Consider the following 21,972-nt stretch of genomic DNA (forward strand, 5'->3'; position numbering starts at 1 on the left):
GCAAACTTTGTGTTTTGTTTGTTTGTTAAAAAATGCAAAACAACTGTTTTGTTTGCTCCTGACACGATAAATAAATAAATCATCATAAAACAACCCCCAATATACATATTCATCAGGAATAATCCAGATAACAGGAAATTAACACAAAATTAGGTGCGAATATTTCGATGTAATAAGGACTGTTTCAGTTGGGGTTTTTTTCTAACTGCTTCTGTATCAGGCACAAGAAGGAATATCTCATCAGATGTTCTTCCACATTCCTTTGCTCATAAAGCTCTACTTTTCTAATTGCTTTGACAGATTGAGAAAACAGCTTGTCTTCTCTTTGTCCTTTAAAAAAAGATCTGTAAGTAGATATGGTGTGATCTATAAATACCTCCACTACCAGCAAATTGAGGACTTCAAGTGTGATTGGCATGATCTAAGTGGGGTCAGGTACAGTAAGATCTGGAAACCAAAGCAGGCCACCGGTGGAAAGTTGCTCCTGAATGAAAAGCCCTGTGGAAAACATACACATAAAAATAAAAGTGGCACATTTTATTACCTAGAAGGAGTATGAACATGTTTAGCAGAAGTGAGCACTGAATCAAGACCAAGGGAAATCACTGGTACATCCTTGGCCAACAGTTGGCAGCTGCCAAATTTTGGGCCCTCCCTAAGTGATTCAGTCTTGCAGCTTTTAAAAGTCAGCTGTAGCTCATGCTGATTTTTAAAAGCTGGAAACTTTCCAGGTTACATAATCCCAATGAGGGTTCCATAAACTACAGCAGTCTTAAATATTTTTCAACTACATAGAATGCTGCTAGATTCCTGCAGATTCAACTGGCTTGTTTAGAAGTCATCCCTTTATCTAATACTTCGTTTCAATGATTGAGATTAAGAAGCAGCTCTGAACTGTAAGATCCCAAATTTTCAAAGTCCAACAGCGACACCTACAAGAGACTTTGTGTAGCCAGAGTGTTGATTCGGGGGGGGGGGGGGGGGGGTCTGAGTCTGAGTGAAAGAGGGTCTATCCTAGCAAACTTTTTGTATCGTTACCCCAATACCCCCATGCATATGGGATATATATTGAGCATGGTGATCAGACCATGATATGAATAAACATAACAGTTTAAATAATGTACCAGTAAGGCTTACTCGCGGACCACCATGAGAATTTCGGGGGGGGAGGGGCTGAAGCCCCTCAAGCCCCCCCCCCCCCCCCCCGGCTACATGCCTGGCACTATGTGTCACTCAACTGTAGAGGATTCTGTCCCCTTTATTTTTCTTAAATAAATGCCTGGTTTGCACTAAATGTCACCTCTGTCCTCGGGAGTTTTTTTTGCAAAGAGACCGGGGTCTGAGTGACCACAATTTCCCCGCTGGAAGGAGAAAAATGGAGCATATGACTCAAATATTTTGCGTGGGGTTTGGGAAGGAACCCACTCACATAAACCTTCTGTCGTTTCAGACTTAAGTTGACACTGAGCGAGGACTGGGTAAATGACTTTGGAGAGCAGTATCCGTCCCCAGGGCCTTAGTTTAAGGACTCCTACTCTAATCACAAAAAGAGTCTATCATATAGCATGCTACTTTGCTTATGTCTATTTTGGGAACTCAAGAAGTGCTCAGACACGAATCAGGGAACATGAAAGGCACTGTGACTAATTCAACCAGAGAAGTCTGCTATAGTGGAGCACTTGATGAATCAACCTGAACACAGAATATTATTTGAGAACACAATTCTAGACCACTCTGGCAGACATTATGTCAGATTACACAGAGAAGCCATTGAAATCCACAAGCACCTGGGCAATTTCAACAGAAAGGAGGGAACCATGAAAATGAACAAAATCTGGTTACCATTATTAAAAAAAACCCAAAACACCAGAATCAAGACAGTAAATAAAGAACAAGACCCAGAAACAGGAAAACTCCAGACAGCAAACCATCATGTGCCGGTTAATACCTCCCAAACAGTGCCGGTTAACACCTCCAGGCAACAAAGCCCAGGTTACTGCTATGCAGATACTCTCACTGATTGACTTTACATGCTATTGAGCTTGCTAATTTGTAACAGCCACACTTTCTTTAACAGGCAAGGATTCTATCTCGCACCCCGACAGAATTTATTTATTTATTTATTTAAAACTTTTCTATCCCGATCTTCTCTACCTCCGTAGAGGGACTCAGACCAGCTAACAGCAAAAAGTCAATGCTAACAGTCAAAATCTAAAACATCATACAACAACAGTGAGTTAACAAATACATAAAGGATAAAATACATAAAAGCCATTCGTCAAGATAAAATCATCATGTCCAATTCAGTCCGTATATTGTGGTCAATACATTTGGTCAATTACTGACCTCAGCCATCATTCTGCAAAAGCCTTGTTCCAAATTGTATAGATGTTACAGGGGCAGGCAATTGGATATTATCAGGCCAAAGATTGCTGAATGTTGACTTTGTCCCCAGGATTTTTCTGCAAAGGGTCGGAGTGACCACAATTTCCCCACTTGACCCTAGAAGGAGAGAAATTTAGCATGTCAGTCAAATGTTAATTATTATCTCAAATCGGTAATAAAACAACATCCTCATAAACTTACCTTTAAATAAACTTACCTTTAAAGATACTCAAGATGAGCCAAATCCCTGCCCTGCCCTGCCCTGGCTTTGCCTCGGTCCTTACCTCCACTTGCGCCTCTGAGTGACCACAATTTCCCCACTTGACCCTAGAAGGAGAGAAATTAAGCATGTCAGTCAAATGTTAATTATTATCTCAAATTGGTAATAAAACAACATCCTCATAAACTTACCTTTAAATAAACTTACCTTTAAAGATACTCAAGATGAGCCAAATCCCTGCCCTGCCCTGCCCTGGCTTTGCCTCGGTCCTTACCTCCACTTGCGCCTCTGAGTGACCACAATTTCCCCACTTGACCCTAGAAGGAGAGAAATTAAGCATGTCAGCCAAATGTTAATTATTATCTCAAATTGGTAATAAAACAACATCCTCATAAACTTACCTTTAAATAAACTTACCTTTAAATAAACTTACCTTTAAAGATATTTTTGTTTTGTTTTTTGTTTTTGGGAAGTGAAATGGGTGAATACGACATATTGAATTTTGGCATGTTGCTTCCTAAGATTTGGGTCATTTATTTAAGAGCCCCCAAATCACAAGAAGCACTTGTCACCTGGCCAGTTCCACAAATTCGGCAGTGGCATCGGCAGCAGCCAAGCAGGCAGAGGCGACTCTTTCAGGAAATGGCTCCGCACAAAGCCTCAGAACCAGAACTTCAAAGGACAAAGGTCCAGGAAAAGAAGCTCCACAGGCGGCCACAGCAGGAGCCTCTGGTCCTACCAAGGCAGAAGAGCCAGCATTCCTCACCCCCATGGCCCAAGTCCACAGAGGAGAAGCTTCGCCATGTTGGATTTGCTCACCAGCTGGCCAAGGTTGAAGAGGCTGAACTGAGGAGGCAGCAGTCCTTCCTGCCGAAGCTGCCTCTGAATGTTGAAGACTGGAGCCCAGGGAAAGCTATTCCCCTGCCTCGAGCAGGTCCACGGCTTCCTCCAGCAAAAACTTTGAAGCCCTGCCTTCCTGCAGTGCCGCGGCCTCGCCGTCTACCAACGGTGATCTGAAAGAGATACATTGCGGACCGTGACGGCTCTGACCGATAGGCAACTCTTTGGTGGACGATGTATCCATCTTAGCAAAAGGAGGCAATTTTGCTGTTACCAGCACAATCCCAATAAAAAACATCACTGCCAATCTTGCATGAGTGGTTGATCATCCCCCTAGGAAGAAGCGGCAGAAGTTAGAGGGTAAAAGCCGCAGAACCCAGGACCCTCCCCAACAGACACCCTCCCCCTCTGATATCACTATGCCTACCTCCCCCTCCCTCCCCCTTCTCCTCCTCTGCTTCCTTCTGATGTTGCAATGTCTCCCCGGGCGACTGAACTGTTACTGCCTCTCAGCTTCATCAGTGCTTTCTCAGGCCTCCTTGTGCCCTCAGTCTCTGCCTCATCACTGCCCTGCCCTGCCCTTCCTTTTGCCTCTGTCCTTGCCTCCACTTGCGCTTCCTGGTATTTGTGTTCAGTTTTTGTTTATTGGTTTGCATTTTCTAGTAGTAGTATTTCTTATTTGTTTTTTATTGTTAGATTTGTTTGCATCTTTTATAGAACGTTTGTTCGTTGTTCTTGTTATTGAGTGTGTTGCTTTTTGTGGAAACCTGAAAAAATATTATTTATTTATAATTTTTTTGGTTTGTTTATATATTTTATTGAGTGTTTGTTAATTGTTTTTGTTATTAAGTGTGTTGTATTTTGAATCTATTTATTGATAGTGTATGTTATTTATTCTTATTATTAAGTTTGTTATTTTGAATATTAATTATTTTTGTTTTGTTTCTGAAATACAGACTAAACCACCCCCATGGCCCAAGGCCATGGAGAAGAAGCATCTTCATGTTGGGTTTGCCCACCGGCTGGCCAAGGTGGAAGAAGCCGAAGTAAGGAGGCACCACTCTTTCCTGCAAAAGCTGCCTCCAAATGGAGAGCAGTGGATCCCAGGAAAGACGATTCCCCTGCCTCCAGCTAAGCCAGTGACACAGCCTTGCCTTGTATTTATTATTTATTTTTATAATTGTTTGGTTTATTTGTATCTTTTATAGAGTATTTGTTAATTGTTTCTGTTATTGAGTGTGTTGTTTTTTAAAAAAAAATATTGGCTGATAGTGTTTGTGATTAATTAGAAATGGCATTTTCCTTCTCCCAATTTTGGAAAATTCCTGAAAAACAGATCGGGACAGAATTTTCCCGAATTGCACACCCCTAACATAAACCCATGTTGGAAAGCATGATCTCTGACATTGTATATGTTGTGGAAATTCAATAAAATACTTCTGTTAAAAAGGAAAAAGTGGAAAAAATAAAAACGGAAAGAGAAAAACGTCTCTTTTAAAATGTGTATTTATTAGAACTCTTTCAAAATAACATAAAAACAGGGGGAACATATCAGTGTATAGGAAAGTAGGAGATATAGGTGGGAAGTGGTTGCAGGGAGGTATAGGGAGTAGGTAAGGGAGGGTAGGATGGGGGTAGGATTGGAGCAAAGGATTGGATTTGGGTTGGGAAGGTTAGGGTGATGAGGGGCTTAGGTTGGGGTAGGAAAGTCTGGTTTGTCTTCCAGAGAATTGATCAATTTTCTTATTTTTTAGTATTTCTTAGGTGTTGTTGGAAGGTGTCATAAAAAAGGGCTAGTAGCAAATCCCAAGACCAGTGGAGGTAAAGAGAAAGATCCACAGCAGGAGCCCCCCACCAACCCAAGACTGAAAAGCCAAAGGTCACCATGCCCATGGCCCCAATCCATGGAGAATAGGGATCTTTGTGCTGGGTTTGCCTACCGGTTGGCCAAGGTAGAAGAGACCGAAGTAAGGAGGCAGCAGTCCTTCCTGCAGAAACTGCCTCCAAATGGAGAGCAGTGGATCCCAGGAAAGACGATTCCCCTGCCTCCAGCTAAGCCAGTGACACAGCCTTGCCTTGTATTTATTATTTATTTTTATAATTGTTTGGTTTATTTGTATCTTTTATAGAGTATTTGTTAATTGTTTCTGTTATTGAGTGTGTTGTTTTTTAAAAAAATATATTGGCTGATAGTGTTTGTTATTTATTCTTATTAAGTGTGTTAGAGTTTTGAATATTTATTTTTATTTTGTTTCTGAAATACAGACTAAACCACCCCCATGGCCCCAGGCCATGGAGAAGAAGCATCTTCATGCTGGGTTTGCGCACCGGCTGGCCAAGGTGGAAGAAGCCGAAGTAAGGAGGCACCAGTCTTTCCTGCAAAAGCTGTCTCCCAAAGGAGAGCAGTGGATCCCATGAAAGATGATTCCCCTGCCTCCTGTTGTCAAACACTAGGAACCCAAAACTCATGACTGAGGGGTCCTGATGGATGATCACGAAGGATCCCATAAACCAAAATCAAATAATAATTGTTTTCCCTTTCCCAGCCCTGTTCATGTCCCTTACACACTCACTCCTCTCCTCCTGGCTGGTTGCATCCTAAATAACGATGGCCTGGGACCCAACCCTTCTGCCCAATAATGAATCAATCTCCTCCTGCCTGAGAGCCCATCAAGACAGACACCTATGGCAGTGTCTTTGGACTTCATCAGAAAGAGCTGGGGGAAATGGCGGAAAGTGGGGCAAATTGTGTTCTTTGCATGTAGAATCATCTTCTTCATGTGGGCTTCTGTAACATACTGGCCTACTGTGCAGGCCTGGTGTTTGGTTCCTTAACAGCCAAAAACCAAGCAGCCATTTTCTTAGCTCAGAGCTGAAGGAGCGGAGCCAGCAGGCAGCCTTTAGGGTATATGGTGCCACCTGATTGGTCAATAGCCTTGGAGGAAGAAAGTGGGCGGAGCTAAGACAAGACGAGTAGACGAATTAAACATTTTAAGTCAGTTAGGATTTTGGATTTTGAAACTGTAGGAAGAAGGAAGGTTTGGGTTAGAAGTAAAAGTTCAGCTTGTGTTATATTCTTAAATAGTTACTTTGAGGAAGAACGATTGTTTTAAACAGACAGGAATCTGACATTTCACCGTCGGAAGCCCCTGGGGCAAAGTCCCACTCTCAGATTAAAAGGAAGGCAAAGATAGCAGTCTCCCTTTAAAGAAGCCTCCTGGCATGCCAGCCCCATGTCCCTTTCCACCATTCTCTCCCCAGGACACACCCCCCCAACAGACCCTCCTCCCCTTCTGATGTCACGATTTCTCCCCCTCCACCCCCTTTTGCCTCCTGATGTCACAATGTCTTCCCAGGGGACAAAACTTGCCTCCTTCCGACCTCAGCCTCTACCTCATCGCTGCCTTTCCCTTTTCTTGAATTTATTAATTGGTAGAGTTTGTTATTTATGCATATTCTCATTATTATGCTGGCTTGAGGGTCCCCAAACCAGCTTTTCTCTATGAATTGCTTCTCTTCAGTATCAAGCTTCAACCTGCATTATATTTCTTGTGTAGTACCATCGAATTGTGCCGTTTTGTAAACTGCCATGAGTCGCCCTCGGGCTGAGAATGGCGGTATAGAAGCGTAGTAAATAAATAAACAAATAAATACCACCTTCAATAATATTTTGGATAAATTATTAGGGGAAGTTAAGATTAACATTAATAAAATGGAAGATAGAGAATGGCATGAAAAATGAACAAAATCTGGTTACCAGTATTAAAAAACAAAACACCAAAGTCAAGACAGTAAATAAAGAACAACGCTCAGAAACATCAGACAGCAAACCATCAAGTGCCGATTAACACCTCCCAAACAGAGGATGCCTCCATGCAACAAAGCCATGTTACCTCTATGTAGATACTCTCACTGATTGACTTTACATGATATGGAGCTTGCTAATTTGTAATATTCACACTTGCTTTAACGGAAAAGGGTTTCATCTCCTGCACTGACAGAACCTTTGCAGATGCCTGCTACAGATGCAGTGGAAACATCAGGAGAGAATGCAACTGGGACATGGCCATACAGGCCAAAAAACTCATAGCAACACAGTGATTCCAGCCATGAAAGCTTTCTACAACACATTACACTTCTAGTGCCATATATCCCTGTTGCAAAGAGTAGGTGACATGACTAGCCTATCCTTGTGCAAGCATCACTTTTTTGTCACAGGAACAATGGTTTCTGGAATTTGTATGGATGTTACAGGGGCAGGCAATTGGATATCATCAGGCCAAAGACTGCATTTTTCAGTTCTTTGGACTCAGGCTTTTTTTGTTTTGTTTTGAAGGGATTTATACAAATCCTCATCTGATCAAATAGGACAGATGGCAAATGGGCTTGAAATGGCAACTGTGTACCCTAGAGATGGGGTCTAGGGGGTATTCACGGAAGACTATTGTTATCTCGAGGAGGCAAGCTAGGTGGGGTACACGGTCCTCCCATTTTTCTATACCCATTGCCCCTTTAAAAAAAATCCCTAAAGGAACGAAATCTGCTTTACAGGGAACATTGAAATTTTTCTTCCTTTCTTATGCCTACTTTCATTGTTAAGAGTGAATTGGGATGGAATTAGAGGGCGTACAGCTGGCTGATGTAAAACGGATGTGATTAATTAGAAATGGCATTTTCCTTCTCCCAATTTTGGAAAATTCCTGAAAAACAGATCGGGACAGAATTTTCCCGAATTGCACACCCCTAACATAAACCCATGTTGGAAAGCATGATCTCTGACATTGTATATGTTGTGGAAATTCAATAAAATACTTCTGTTAAAAAGGAAAAAGTGGAAAAAATAAAAACGGAAAGAGAAAAACGTCTCTTTTAAAATGTGTATTTATTAGAACTCTTTCAAAATAACATAAAAACAGAGGGAACATATCCGTGTATAGGAAAGTAGGAAATATAGGTGGGAAGTGGTTGCAGGGAGGAATAGGGAGTAGGTAAGGGAGGGTAGGATGGGGGTAGGATTGGAGCAAAGGATTGGATTTGGGTTGGGAAGGTTAGGGTGATGAGGGGCTTAGGTTGGGGTAGGAAAGTTTGGTTTGTCTTCCAAAGAATTGATCAATTTTCTTATTTTTTAGTATTTCTTAGGTGTTGTTGGAAGGTGTCATAAAAAAGGGCTAGTAGCAAATCCCAAGACCAGTGGAGGTAAAGAGAAAGATCCACAGCAGGAGCCCCCCACCAACCCAAGACTGAAAAGCCAAAGGTCACCACGCCCATGGCCCCAATCCATAGAGAATAGGGATCTCTGTGCTGGATTTGCCTACCGGTTGGCCAAGGTAGAAGAGACATAAAAGTAAGGAGGCAGCAGTCCTTCCTGCAGAAACTGCCTTCAAGTGCTGAGCAATGGAGCCCAGCAAAGATTATTTCCCCTTTAAAATATATTTATTGATAGTGTTTGTTATTTCTTCTTATTCTCATTATTATTTTTGTCTATTTTTAGAAATTCTAAGGAGAAAGGTCCAACCAGCGGAGGAAAAGAAAAAGATCCACAGCAGGAGCCCCCCACCAACTCAAGACTGAAAAACCAAAGGTCACCACCCCCACGGCCCCAGTCCATGGAGAATAGGGATCTCCGTACTGTGTTTTGACACCAGCTGGCCAAGGCTGAAGAGCCCGAAGTAAGAAGGCAACAGTCTTTCCTGCTTAAGCTGCCTCCGAGTGGAGCCCAGCAAAGATTATTCCCTTTTTTGAATATATTATGTTTGTTATTGATTCTTATTCTCATTATTATTTTTGTCTATTTTTAGTAAATTGATTTTTAGTATTTGTAGAGTTTTGAATATTCATTGTTTTGATTTATTTAAGGGGCCTTGAATGGGAAGACACCTCCATCCCCTGGCCAGTGTGGCCCATCCATCTGCAACACCAGTGACCGAGCAGACAGTGGTATCCCATGTGGGAAGTCGCTGCACACAAAGCTGCACAAGAAGAAATTCTAAGGAGAAAGGTCCAAGACCAGCGGAGGAAAAGAGGAAGATCCACAGCAGGAGCCCTCCACCAACTCAAGACTGAAAAGCCAATGGTCACCACCCCCACGGCCCTAGTCCATGGAGAATAGGGATTTCCGTAGTGTGTTTGCACACTGGCTGGCCAAGGTTGAAGAGCCCGAAGTAAGGAGGCAGCAGCCTTCCTGCTTAAGCTGCCTCCGAGTGGTGCCCAGCGAAGATTATTCCCTTTTTTGAATATATTATGTTTGTTATAGATTCTTATTCCCATTATTATTTTTGTCTGTTTTTAGTAAATTTATTTGTAGTATTTGTTAGAGTTTTGAATATTCATTGTTTTCTTTTGTTTCTGAAATATAGAATACATTTATTTCATTTTTTTTAGTTTTATTCATTTTTTGTATTTATTAAATTAAATATAAATATAATAAACTGAAGGTATGTATGTGTCAATGTCTGTGGTTCCCACTTCCAGAGATGCCCCTGACCCCCACTGATTATAGATCAGGACCAGGTTTGACACAGACCCCATATGACCAACAGAAAATACTAGAGAGGTGTTTTTTTTGGGGGGGGGGGGGCTTGACATGTTCTTTGAGAAGTATCAAGGATGTCAACTGACCTTTGCAAATTTCCAACTGAACATTGCTTGACAAACTCTCCCTCTTACCTGGAATCGGGGGGGGGGGGGGGGAGGTAAAGGAAACACTGAGCAGAATGTTGGGCTGATTATCTAGCTCCTGAGCTGCCAGTCAATGAAATCCCACAAGGGGCTAATAAACTCTGTAAGTAAATTGTGAAAATGTGTTGGGCACCAGCAAGAAATTACATCAGACTGCTTAGAAAAACAACCCTGTACTGAATATTCCTTTGTCATCAGCCCTCCAAAATATTTTATCTACTTGCTTTTTTAAAAAAGTGAAAATATGCCTGCACAGTCTTGGCCTAGTATAATGTTGTGGGTGGATAGTTTGACATGGGAGGTTGTCCACTATTTCGGACAGGCTTGTGTGTCAAGGTGTCTTTCCACTTCTTTGTACAAACTTGCTGTTTTAACTATTACTACTGTGAAGGAGTAGAATTTTCATTATGATTTGATGAGCTAACAGTGTTAACAAGGACATTTGTTAAGGGAATGAACAAAACTATCTAGTAGAAGTTTTTTCCTCCCTCTTGGATGCATGCTATGTGCCTTCAAGTTGTCTGTTGACTTACGGTGACCCCATGAATTTCACAAGGTTTTCTTAGGAAAGGAATACTCAGAGGTGATTTTGCCAGTTCCTACCTCTGGAATATAGCTGAACTTCAAACTTTTTAGCATTCATATTAAATATAGCTTCACTTTAACCTTTTTATAATCCACATTTTATCCCATGATATCACGATTGTGCCATATTCGTCATAATCACCACTATCCTCATCACCACCTAACATCTTCACTATCACAGATGCAAGGTTGTTGGCTTCAAAGCAGGCTGTGACTTCCATGTGCATTTACTATGGTCTAAAGTCATACCAGGGAGTCCCCGGTGGTGCAATGGGTTAAACCGCTGAGCTGTTGAGCTTGTCGACCGAAAGGTCGCAGGTTTGAATCCGGGGAGCGGCGTGAGCTTCTGCTGTCAGCCCCAGCCTTTGCCAACCTAGCAGTTTGAAAACATGCAAATGTGAGTAGATCAATAGGTACCTCTCAGGTGGGAAGTTAATGGCGCTCCATGCAGTCATGCTGGCCACATGACCTTGGAGGTGTCTAAGGACAATGCCGGCCTCTTCGGCTTAGAAATGGAGATGAGCACCACACTCCAGAGTCGGACATGACTGGACTTAATGTCAGGGGAAAACCTTGACCTTTACCCTTAAAGTCATACCAACAATTAAAATAAAACAACAATCAGGACCCAGATATGGTAACATAGTCCAAATATAAATTTGTAAATATAAGCCCCTTTTATAACACTGGAACAAGGGTCATTAGTCCCAAAACAATTTGCCAACTTCTAGACAGGTTTTTGTACAGAAGTGTATCACTGTGGGAAGAGTGCCACGGTCATGATTCTCTTGCCTCTGCTCTTCCAGGCGGCCGCCGCAGCGCTCAAGACCCTCTTCCTCTTCCTCTGAGGAAGAAGAAGAAAGGGGAGATGAGAAGAAGGGGAAAGTGGGAGAGACTGAAACAGGGAGAAAGAGAAAGAGCTTGAGTGGGAGACAGACAGAACAAAAGGAGCTCTGCGTTAGCAGCTAAGACTGATTCCACTGAGAGGGAGGTCTCCTCCTTGGCAGGCCAGATAAATGCCCTCAGCGGGCCACATCTAGCCCCCAGGCTGCAGTTTGAGGACCCCTGTTCTCATGGGAGCATTCCTAAAAAAAGAAAGGCAAAGGCTTACTTCTTGTAATAAACAGCATTACAAATCACCTAACCTGGGCATTGCAGTTATTGGTTTAGAAAGTATCTCTTTGGGTTTGGAGACCGCCATTTTTCCTGGGGTTGAGATCTCCATTTTGGAATCTCCCCTGCCTCCTTCAGTAGAGAAAAGAGCCTCAGATGTGCTGTTGGTCAGGCAGGTAGCTCTGAAAAACCATTGTGAAAACAATTGAGTTATAGATAGGTTAATTGAGAATTGAGTAACTGAATTATATAGATAGAAAGATAGAAGCATATTGAGATAATATTGAGTACTGAGATATAGAGAAGCCTATTGAGATACTATAGATATTGAGAAAAGAAATTGAGTTATTGAGAAATAGAGAGAAATAGTTATTGAGTACTATTGAGCATTACTTCATCTCCAACGCTAACCTTGAGCTTAGATAGTGGAAGACCTGTTCTTTCTAACCATAGCAGCTCAGGGTTAGGGTGAAAGTCCCAGGATTTTTTCTACCATTTGGGTAAAAGTTGCCTCAGTAACTGAAGGAAAAGGAAAGAAAGATCATCTCTATGGTTTCTCAGATTGACTGTTTGTGTTGTAACTTCTTCAAGCTGTGCCAAGTCCGCTAAGGACTTGGGAAATAAATATTCTGTTTGATGTTCCAAACCTGAAGTGGCCTCAGTTGCTGAGAATTTTTGAGCCTCTAAAGAAAGACCCCCCCCCCCCCCCGCAGTCCTTCCAGATAAAGAGAGAAGCACATCTTTGTTTTAATTTTATAGTGTCTAGGTGTGACGGCACAACCTGAGCTAGACAAAAAAGGAACAAAATGGTTTAAAAGCTAGCATAGCATAGTTTTTGGAAGATGTCATTTCACAAGGACTTTAGCCTCCTCTACCAAGGAGCGCTGGTACATGTGAAATGAAAAATCTATTGAAATGGCTTAGTCCTCGTAATGAAGGCTGTTTTTCCCTATGGTTCTTTCTCTCTCTATTATTGTCATTTGGGTTAAAGCCTTTATAGTCCTGAGTATTTCCTCTTCATCTTCCTTGAAGTATTCTACACATATTAATAAAATTATGTTTATATCCATGGAATGATTTTCTTCTCCACTAGCCAAGAAGCGGTCATTTGTGACAATGAGAGGATCATGATTAAGAAAAATAAATTTCCAATTATTACAAGTCCCAGAATCCATGTCTATAGAGAAAACCTTGCTTGCCAAGGACTGCTGCTGCAAGAGAAAGAATGATTATTCTCTGCGTTCCTTGTTCAGTCAGACAAGCAGGTGCACTCCCTCACTCCCTAAAATTCTTTCAGCCATGGGTAAGCAAACTTGCAGATAGATAAGCCACAGCTCAGGGTCAGACATTTCAACAGAATCATTCATAGGCTTTGACGTTAGAAACAGAAGAACCAACCAGAAGTTGCTTACGTGTTGTTTTTACCAGTTTGATATAAAAACTTGTTAAGTGCGCCACAAAGGGGGGGGGGGCAGTTCTTTGTTCTTTGACCTGGATGGTCAAGGAATGTTCATCTCAATGTTGACCAACTTGAAAAAAAGCCTTGTTGAAAAACCAAATCGGAATCTCATCTCCTGCCTGCCCTCTGGGCCCGTCACCCTAGATTCCCAGTCTCTAACAACAACACCGAGAAGGTCATTACTTCAAGGGTTTCTTGTGAAGTCAAATGTGGTTAGATTTCTTTTGAGAAGTGAAAACGAAAACCTTCCCCAAATTAAGGAGGTCCCCAATCTTCATTCCTCTTTTGAGTTCGTTTATGGAACTAATGGACTCGTAGGGTTTGACCAGCTGAAATGTTGGGACGGGTCCTGCAGAGAGGCTAAAATGGCAATCTGAGCTGCTTGTCTTCTCTGTGCCCACTACACCCTTCTGGATTCATGAAACACTAAGAGAAAATGTGGATAATTCATTGCTTTCTTTTCTTCCTAGCTGAATTTATGCTGGCTTGAGGGTTTTCTCTAGGAATTGCTTCTCTTCGGTATCAAGCTTTAACCTGCATTATAGTTCCTGTGTAGAACCGCCTTCAGTGAAATTTTGGATAAATAATTAGGAGAAATTAAGATTAATATTATTATTATGAAAAATAGAGTAGAGGATAATTTATTAGTGAAATAATTACATGGAGGTATTGTGTAAACCTCTGTGTCTTGAAGATTGGAGGGAGGGTGAATGGGACAAAGCAAGATTGTGAATTGCGATTTGCTGCTGTACTGTGACATGGTACAAAATCTGGAAGTTCAATAAATATTACTATTGAAAAATAAAAGTAAAAAAGAAAGACAGGATTCTTCCTAAGTGACTATGGCCTGGCATCCAACCCTTCTGTTCAATAATGAATTATTCTCCTCCTGCCTGAGGGCCCATCAAGACAGGCACCTATGGCAGTGTCTTTGGACTACATCAGAAAGAGTTGGGGAAAATGGGGGAAATTGTGTTCTTTGCATGTAGAATCATCTTCTTTGTGTGGGCTTCTGTAACCTACTGGCCTACTGTGCAGGGCTGTAGTTTGGTTCCTTAAAGGCCAAAAGCCAAGCAGCCATTTTCTTAGCTCAGAGCTGAGGGAGCAGAGCCAGCAGGCAGCCTTTAGGGTATGTGGCGCCACCTGATTGGTCAATAGCCTTGGACGAAGAAAGTGGGTGAAACTAAGACAAGGCCAGGAGAAAAAGGAACAATTTTAAGTCAATTAGGCAGCGTGTATTAAACTTTAAGAAAAATAAAGGGGACAGAATCCTCTACAGTTGAGTGACACATAGTGCCAGGCATGTAGCGGGGGGGGGGGGGGGGGCTTGTGGGGCTTCAGCCCCCCCCCCCCCCCCAAGATTCTCATGGTGATCCGCGAGAAGGCCTTACTGGTACATGATTTAAACTGTTATGTTTATTCATATCATGATCTGATCACCATTCTCAATATATCCCTTATGTATGGGGGCATTGGGGTAACGATATAAAAGGGTAGACCCTCTTTCACTCAGACTCAGCCCCCCCGAACCAAACTCAGCCGCCCCCCCCCAAAAAAAAAAAACAAAATCCTGGCTATGAGCCTGCATAGCGCGCTATTCCTAACAGCTATTAGGGTAACTGTTACGGCTTCCATCTTTAAAGAAGATGGAGAATTTATTTACCCCCATCACACACGGTCACCTCTTCTTGCCTCTAGCTCAGCTATCCATCCCAAAGCATCATTCTTAAGACAGACACCACTCTTTTAACTTTCTTCTCAATCCTGTTACACTAGAGGAGATCCAAGGCACCATTCTAACTTTCTAAATATTACATTAAATATAAATATAATAAAAGTGAATGTATGCATCTATGTATGTATGTGACAATGTCTGTGGTTCCCACTTCCAGAGATGACCGTGACTCCCACCGATTATGGATCAGGACCAGGTTTGGCACACAGAACCCACACGACCAACAGAAAATATTAGAGGGGTTTTTTGGGGGGAGAGGGGATTGACCTTGATTTTGGGGAGTTGTAATTCAACCGCATCCAGAGAGCACTGAACCCAGCCACTGACAGATCTGGACCAAACTTGGCACACAGACCCAATGTGGCCAACTGTGAATCCTGATATTGGATAATCACTGGTCACATCACCAAGTGGAGGATTATGAGTTGTTAGGATCATAACCTATTGCATTAGGACCAATTGGGAAAACCACAATCTTTCAATCTTTTGAGAAAAGAAATGGTGTCCACATGGTTTATGCTTGGCAAATGGTTTTGAACTCTTGGATTGATTTCCTAGTGACTCGTAACAATTAACAATGAACGGCGCTCCATGTAGTCATGCCGACCACATGACCTTGGAGGTGTCTACGGACAATGCTGGCTCTTCAGTTCTTCAGTTTAGAAATGGAGATGAGCACTACACCCCAGAGTCAGACATGACTGGACTTAATGTCACCTTTACCTTTACCTTAACAATTAGGAACAGAGAATATGCCAATACACAAAGCATATATATATATATATATATATATATATATATAGTAGATCTGCAGAAGTATTATATAATACTCAAAATATATCTAATCTCCCATAAATGTCTTGTACCTATTTCATGCTCTCAGAAGACAAAATTCAAGTTAGATTTCTTTAAAATAGCTTGTTTTATTCACAACTTAGAATCATAGACTTGGAAGAGACCTCATGGGCCATCCAGTCAAACCCCCTGCCAAGAAACAGGAAAACTGCATTCAAAGCACCCCCCCCCCCCCCACAGATAGCCTCTGTTTAAAAGCTTCCAAAGAAGGAGCCTCCACCATACTCCGGGGCAGAGAGTTCCACTGTTGAACAGCTCTCACAGTCTTCCTAATGTTCAGATGGAATCTCCTTTCTTGTAGAACCGCCGTCAGTGAAATTTTGGATAAATAATTAGGGGAATTCAAGATTAACATTAATATTATGAAAAATAGAGTAGAGGATAATTCATTAGAGGTAATTACATGGAAGTATTGTGTAAACCTCTGTGTCTTGAAGATTGGAGGGAGGGTGGATGGGACAAAGCAAGATTGTGGATTGCGATTTGTTGCTGTACTGTGACATGGTACAAAATCTGGAAGTCCAATAAATATTACTATTGAAAAATAAAAGTAAAAGAGAAAGACAAGTTTCTTCCTAAGTGACTATGGCCTGGCATCCAACCCTTCTGTTCAGTAATGAATTAATCTCCTCCTGCCTGAGGGCCCATCAAGACAGGCACCTATGGCAGTGTCTTTGGACTACATCAGAAAGAGTTGGGGAGAATGGGGGAAATTGTGTTCTTTGCATGTAGAGTCATCTTCTTTGTGTGGGCTTCTGTAACCTACTGGCCTACTGTGCAGGGCTGTAGTTTGGTTCCTTAAAGGCCAAAAGCCAAGCAGCCATTTTCTTAGCTCAGAGCTGAGGGAGCAGAGCCAGCAGGCAGCCTTTAGGGTATGTGGCGCCACCTGATTGGTCAATAGCCTTGGAGGAAGAAAGTGGGTGAAACTAAGACAAGGCCAGGAGAAAAAGGAACAATTTTAAGTCAATTAGGCAGCGTGTATTAAACTTTAAGAAAAATAAAGGGGACAGAATCCTCTACAGTTGAGTGACACATAGTGCCAGGCATGTAGCCGGGGGGGGGGGCTTGTGGGGCTTCAGCCCCCCCCCCCCCCCGCCCCCCGAAATTCTCATGGTGGTCCGCGAGAAGGCCTTACTGGTACATGATTTAAACTGTTATGTTTATTCATATCATGATCTGATCACCATTCTCAATATATCCCTTATGTATGGGGGTATTGGGGTAACGATACAAAAGGGTAGACCCTCTTTCACTCAGACTCAGCCCCCCCGAACCAAACTCAGCCCCCCCCCCCAAAAAAAACAAAACAAAATCCTGGCTATGAGCCTGCATAGTGCGCTATTCCTAACAGCTATTAGGGTAACTGTTACGGCTTCCATCTTTAAAGAAGATGGAGAATTTATTTACCCCCATCACACACGGTCACCTCTTCCTGCCTCTAGCTCAGCTATCCATCCCAAAGCACCGTTCTTAAGACAGACACCACTCTTTTAACTTTCTTCTCAATCCTGTTACACTAGAGGAGATCCAAGGCACCATTCTAACTTTCTAAATATTACGTTAAATATAATAAAAGTGAATGTATGCATCTATGTATGTATGTGACAATGTCTGTGGTTCCCACTTCCAGAGATGACCGTGACTCCCACCGATTATGGATCAGGACCAGATTTGGCACACAGAACCCACATGACCAACAGAAAATATTAGAGGGGTTTTTTTGGGGAGAGGGGATTGACCTTGATTTTGGGGAGTTGTAATTCAACCGCATCCAGAGAGCACTGAACCCAGCCACTGACAGATCTGGACCAAACTTGACACACAGACCCAATTTGGCCAACTGTGAATCCTGATATTGGATAATCACTGGTCACATCACCAAGTGGAGGATTATGAGTTGTTAGGATCATAACCTATTGCATTAGGACCAATTGGGAAAACCACAACCTTTCAATCTTTTAAGAAAAGAAATGGTGTCCACATGGTTTATGCTTGGCAAATGGTTTTGAACTCTTGGACTGATTTCCTAGTGACTCTTAACAATTAACAATGAACGGCGCTCCATGCAGTCATGCCGACCACATGACCTTGGAGGTGTCTACGGACAATGCTGGCTCTTCAGTTTAGAAATGGAGATGAGCACTACACCCCAGAGTCAAACATGACTGGACTTAATGTCACCTTTACCTTTACCTTAACAATTAGGAACAGAGAATATGCCAATACACAAAGCATATATATATATATATATATATAGTAGATCTGCAGAAGTATTATATAATACTTAAAATATATCTAATCTCCCATAAATGTCTTGTACCTATTTAATGCTCTCAGAAGACAAAATTCAAGTTAGATTTCTTTAAAATAGCTTGTTTTATTCACAACTTAGAATCATAGACTTGGAAGAGACCTCATGGGCCATCCAGTCCAACCCCCTGCCAAGAAACAGGAAAACTGCATTCAAAGCATCTCCCACAGATAGCCGTTCAGCCTCTGTTTAAAAGCTTCCAAAGAAGGAGCCTCCACCATACTCCGGGGCAGAGAGTTCCACTGTTGAACAGCTCTCACAGTCTTCCTAATGTTCAGATGGAATCTCCTTTCTTGTAGAACCGCCGTCAGTGAAATTTTGGATAAATAATTAGGGGAATTCAAGATTAACATTAATATTATGAAAAATAGAGTAGAGGATAATTCATTAGAGGTAATTACATGGAAGTATTGTGTAAACCTCTGTGTCTTGAAGATTGGAGGGAGGGTGGATGGGACAAAGCAAGATTGTGGATTGCGATTTGTTGCTGTACTGTGACATGGTACAAAATCTGGAAGTCCAATAAATATTACTATTGAAAAATAAAAGTAAAAGAGAAAGACAAGTTTCTTCCTAAGTGACTATGGCCTGGCATCCAACCCTTCTGTTCAGTAATGAATTAATCTCCTCCTGCCTGAGGGCCCATCAAGACAGGCACCTATGGCAGTGTCTTTGGACTACATCAGAAAGAGTTGGGGAGAATGGGGGAAATTGTGTTCTTTGCATGTAGAGTCATCTTCTTTGTGTGGGCTTCTGTAACCTACTGGCCTACTGTGCAGGGCTGTAGTTTGGTTCCTTAAAGGCCAAAAGCCAAGCAGCCATTTTCTTAGCTCAGAGCTGAGGGAGCAGAGCCAGCAGGCAGCCTTTAGGGTATGTGGCGCCACCTGATTGGTCAATAGCCTTGGAGGAAGAAAGTGGGTGAAACTAAGACAAGGCCAGGAGAAAAAGGAACAATTTTAAGTCAATTAGGCAGCGTGTATTAAACTTTAAGAAAAATAAAGGGGACAGAATCCTCTACAGTTGAGTGACACATAGTGCCAGGCATGTAGCCGGGGGGGGGGGGCTTGTGGGGCTTCAGCCCCCCCCCCCCCCCCGCCCCCCGAAATTCTCATGGTGGTCCGCGAGAAGGCCTTACTGGTACATGATTTAAACTGTTATGTTTATTCATATCATGATCTGATCACCATTCTCAATATATCCCTTATGTATGGGGGTATTGGGGTAACGATACAAAAGGGTAGACCCTCTTTCACTCAGACTCAGCCCCCCCGAACCAAACTCAGCCCCCCCCCCCAAAAAAACAAAACAAAATCCTGGCTATGAGCCTGCATAGTGCGCTATTCCTAACAGCTATTAGGGTAACTGTTACGGCTTCCATCTTTAAAGAAGATGGAGAATTTATTTACCCCCATCACACACGGTCACCTCTTCCTGCCTCTAGCTCAGCTATCCATCCCAAAGCACCGTTCTTAAGACAGACACCACTCTTTTAACTTTCTTCTCAATCCTGTTACACTAGAGGAGATCCAAGGCACCATTCTAACTTTCTAAATATTACGTTAAATATAATAAAAGTGAATGTATGCATCTATGTATGTATGTGACAATGTCTGTGGTTCCCACTTCCAGAGATGACCGTGACTCCCACCGATTATGGATCAGGACCAGATTTGGCACACAGAACCCACATGACCAACAGAAAATATTAGAGGGGTTTTTTTGGGGAGAGGGGATTGACCTTGATTTTGGGGAGTTGTAATTCAACCGCATCCAGAGAGCACTGAACCCAGCCACTGACAGATCTGGACCAAACTTGACACACAGACCCAATTTGGCCAACTGTGAATCCTGATATTGGATAATCACTGGTCACATCACCAAGTGGAGGATTATGAGTTGTTAGGATCATAACCTATTGCATTAGGACCAATTGGGAAAACCACAACCTTTCAATCTTTTAAGAAAAGAAATGGTGTCCACATGGTTTATGCTTGGCAAATGGTTTTGAACTCTTGGACTGATTTCCTAGTGACTCTTAACAATTAACAATGAACGGCGCTCCATGCAGTCATGCCGACCACATGACCTTGGAGGTGTCTACGGACAATGCTGGCTCTTCAGTTTAGAAATGGAGATGAGCACTACACCCCAGAGTCAAACATGACTGGACTTAATGTCACCTTTACCTTTACCTTAACAATTAGGAACAGAGAATATGCCAATACACAAAGCATATATATATATATATATATATAGTAGATCTGCAGAAGTATTATATAATACTTAAAATATATCTAATCTCCCATAAATGTCTTGTACCTATTTAATGCTCTCAGAAGACAAAATTCAAGTTAGATTTCTTTAAAATAGCTTGTTTTATTCACAACTTAGAATCATAGACTTGGAAGAGACCTCATGGGCCATCCAGTCCAACCCCCTGCCAAGAAACAGGAAAACTGCATTCAAAGCATCTCCCACAGATAGCCGTTCAGCCTCTGTTTAAAAGCTTCCAAAGAAGGAGCCTCCACCATACTCCGGGGCAGAGAGTTCCACTGTTGAACAGCTCTCACAGTCTTCCTAATGTTCAGATGGAATCTCCTTTCTTGTAGAACCGCCTTCAGTGAAATTTTGGATAAATAATTAGGGGAATTCAAGATTAACATTAATATTATGAAAAATAGAGTAGAGGATAATTCATTAGAGGTAATTACATGGAGGTATTGTGTAAACCTCTGTGTCTTGAAGATTGGAGGGAGGGTGGATGGGACAAAGCAAGATTGTGGATTGCGATTTGTTGCTGTACTGTGACATGATACAAAATCTGGAAGTCCAATAAATATTACTATTGAAAAATAAAAGTAAAAGAGAAAGACAAGATTCTTCCTAAGTGACTATGGCCTGGCATCCAACCCTTCTGTTCAGTAATGAATTAATCTCCTCCTGCCTGAGGGCCCATCAAGACAGGCACCTATGGCAGTGTCTTTGGAATACATCAGAAAGAATTGGGGAAAAAGGGGGAAATTGTGTTCTTTGCATGTAGAATCATCTTCTTTGTGTGGGCTTCTGTAACCTACTGGCCTACTGTGCAGGGCTGTAGTTTGGTTCCTTAAAGGCCAAAAGCCAAGCAGCCATTTTCTTAGCTCAGAGCTGAGGGAGCAGAGCCAGCAGGCAGCCTTTAGGGTATGTGGCGCCACCTGATTGGTCAATAGCCCTGGAGGAAGAAAGTGGGTGAAACTAAGACAAGGCCAGGAGAAAAAGGAACAATTTTAAGTCAGTTAGGCAGCGTGTATTAAACTTTAAGAAAAATAAAGGGGACAGAATCCTCTACAGTTGAGTGACACATAGTGCCAGGCATGTAGCCGGGAGGGGGGGGGGCTTGTGGGGCTTCAGCCCCCCCCCCCCCGAAATCCTTATGGTGGTCCGCGAGAAGGCCTTACTGGTACATTATTTAAACTGTTATGTTTATTCATATCATGATCTGATCACCATTCTCAATATATCCCTTATGTATGGGGGTATTGGGGTAACGATACAAAAGGGTAGACCCTCTTTCACTCAGACTCAGCCCCCCCCCCCCGAACCAAACTCAAAAAACACCCCAGAGTCAGACATGACTGGACTTAATGTCACCTTTACCTTTACCTTAACAATTAGGAATAGAGAATATCCCAATACACAAAGCATATATATATGGCAGATCTTCAGAAGTATTATATAATACTCAAAATATATCTAATCTCCCGTAAATGTCTTGTACCTATTTCATGCTCTCAGAAGACAAAATTCAAGTT

At 42.2% G+C, this 21,972-nt stretch overlaps 1 long non-coding RNA gene across 2 annotated transcripts in view; it reads right to left on the reverse strand.

Annotated features, from left to right (window-relative positions):
• Positions 1-408: 408 nt before the first annotated feature.
• Positions 409-21,972, reverse strand: part of LOC137095774 (uncharacterized) — a 158,576-nt gene continuing 137,012 nt past the window's right edge. For both annotated transcript variants that reach the window (XR_010908910.1, XR_010908909.1), the window contains 2 exons: positions 2,347-3,022; positions 409-498 (listed from right to left, as the gene is read on the reverse strand). This is a non-coding gene — a long non-coding RNA (uncharacterized lncRNA). The remainder of the gene's footprint in view (positions 499-2,346; positions 3,023-21,972) is intronic.

Source organism: Anolis sagrei (genome assembly GCF_037176765.1).
Source record: "Anolis sagrei isolate rAnoSag1 chromosome 6 unlocalized genomic scaffold, rAnoSag1.mat SUPER_6_unloc_1, whole genome shotgun sequence".
NCBI lineage: Eukaryota > Metazoa > Chordata > Lepidosauria > Squamata > Dactyloidae > Anolis > Anolis sagrei.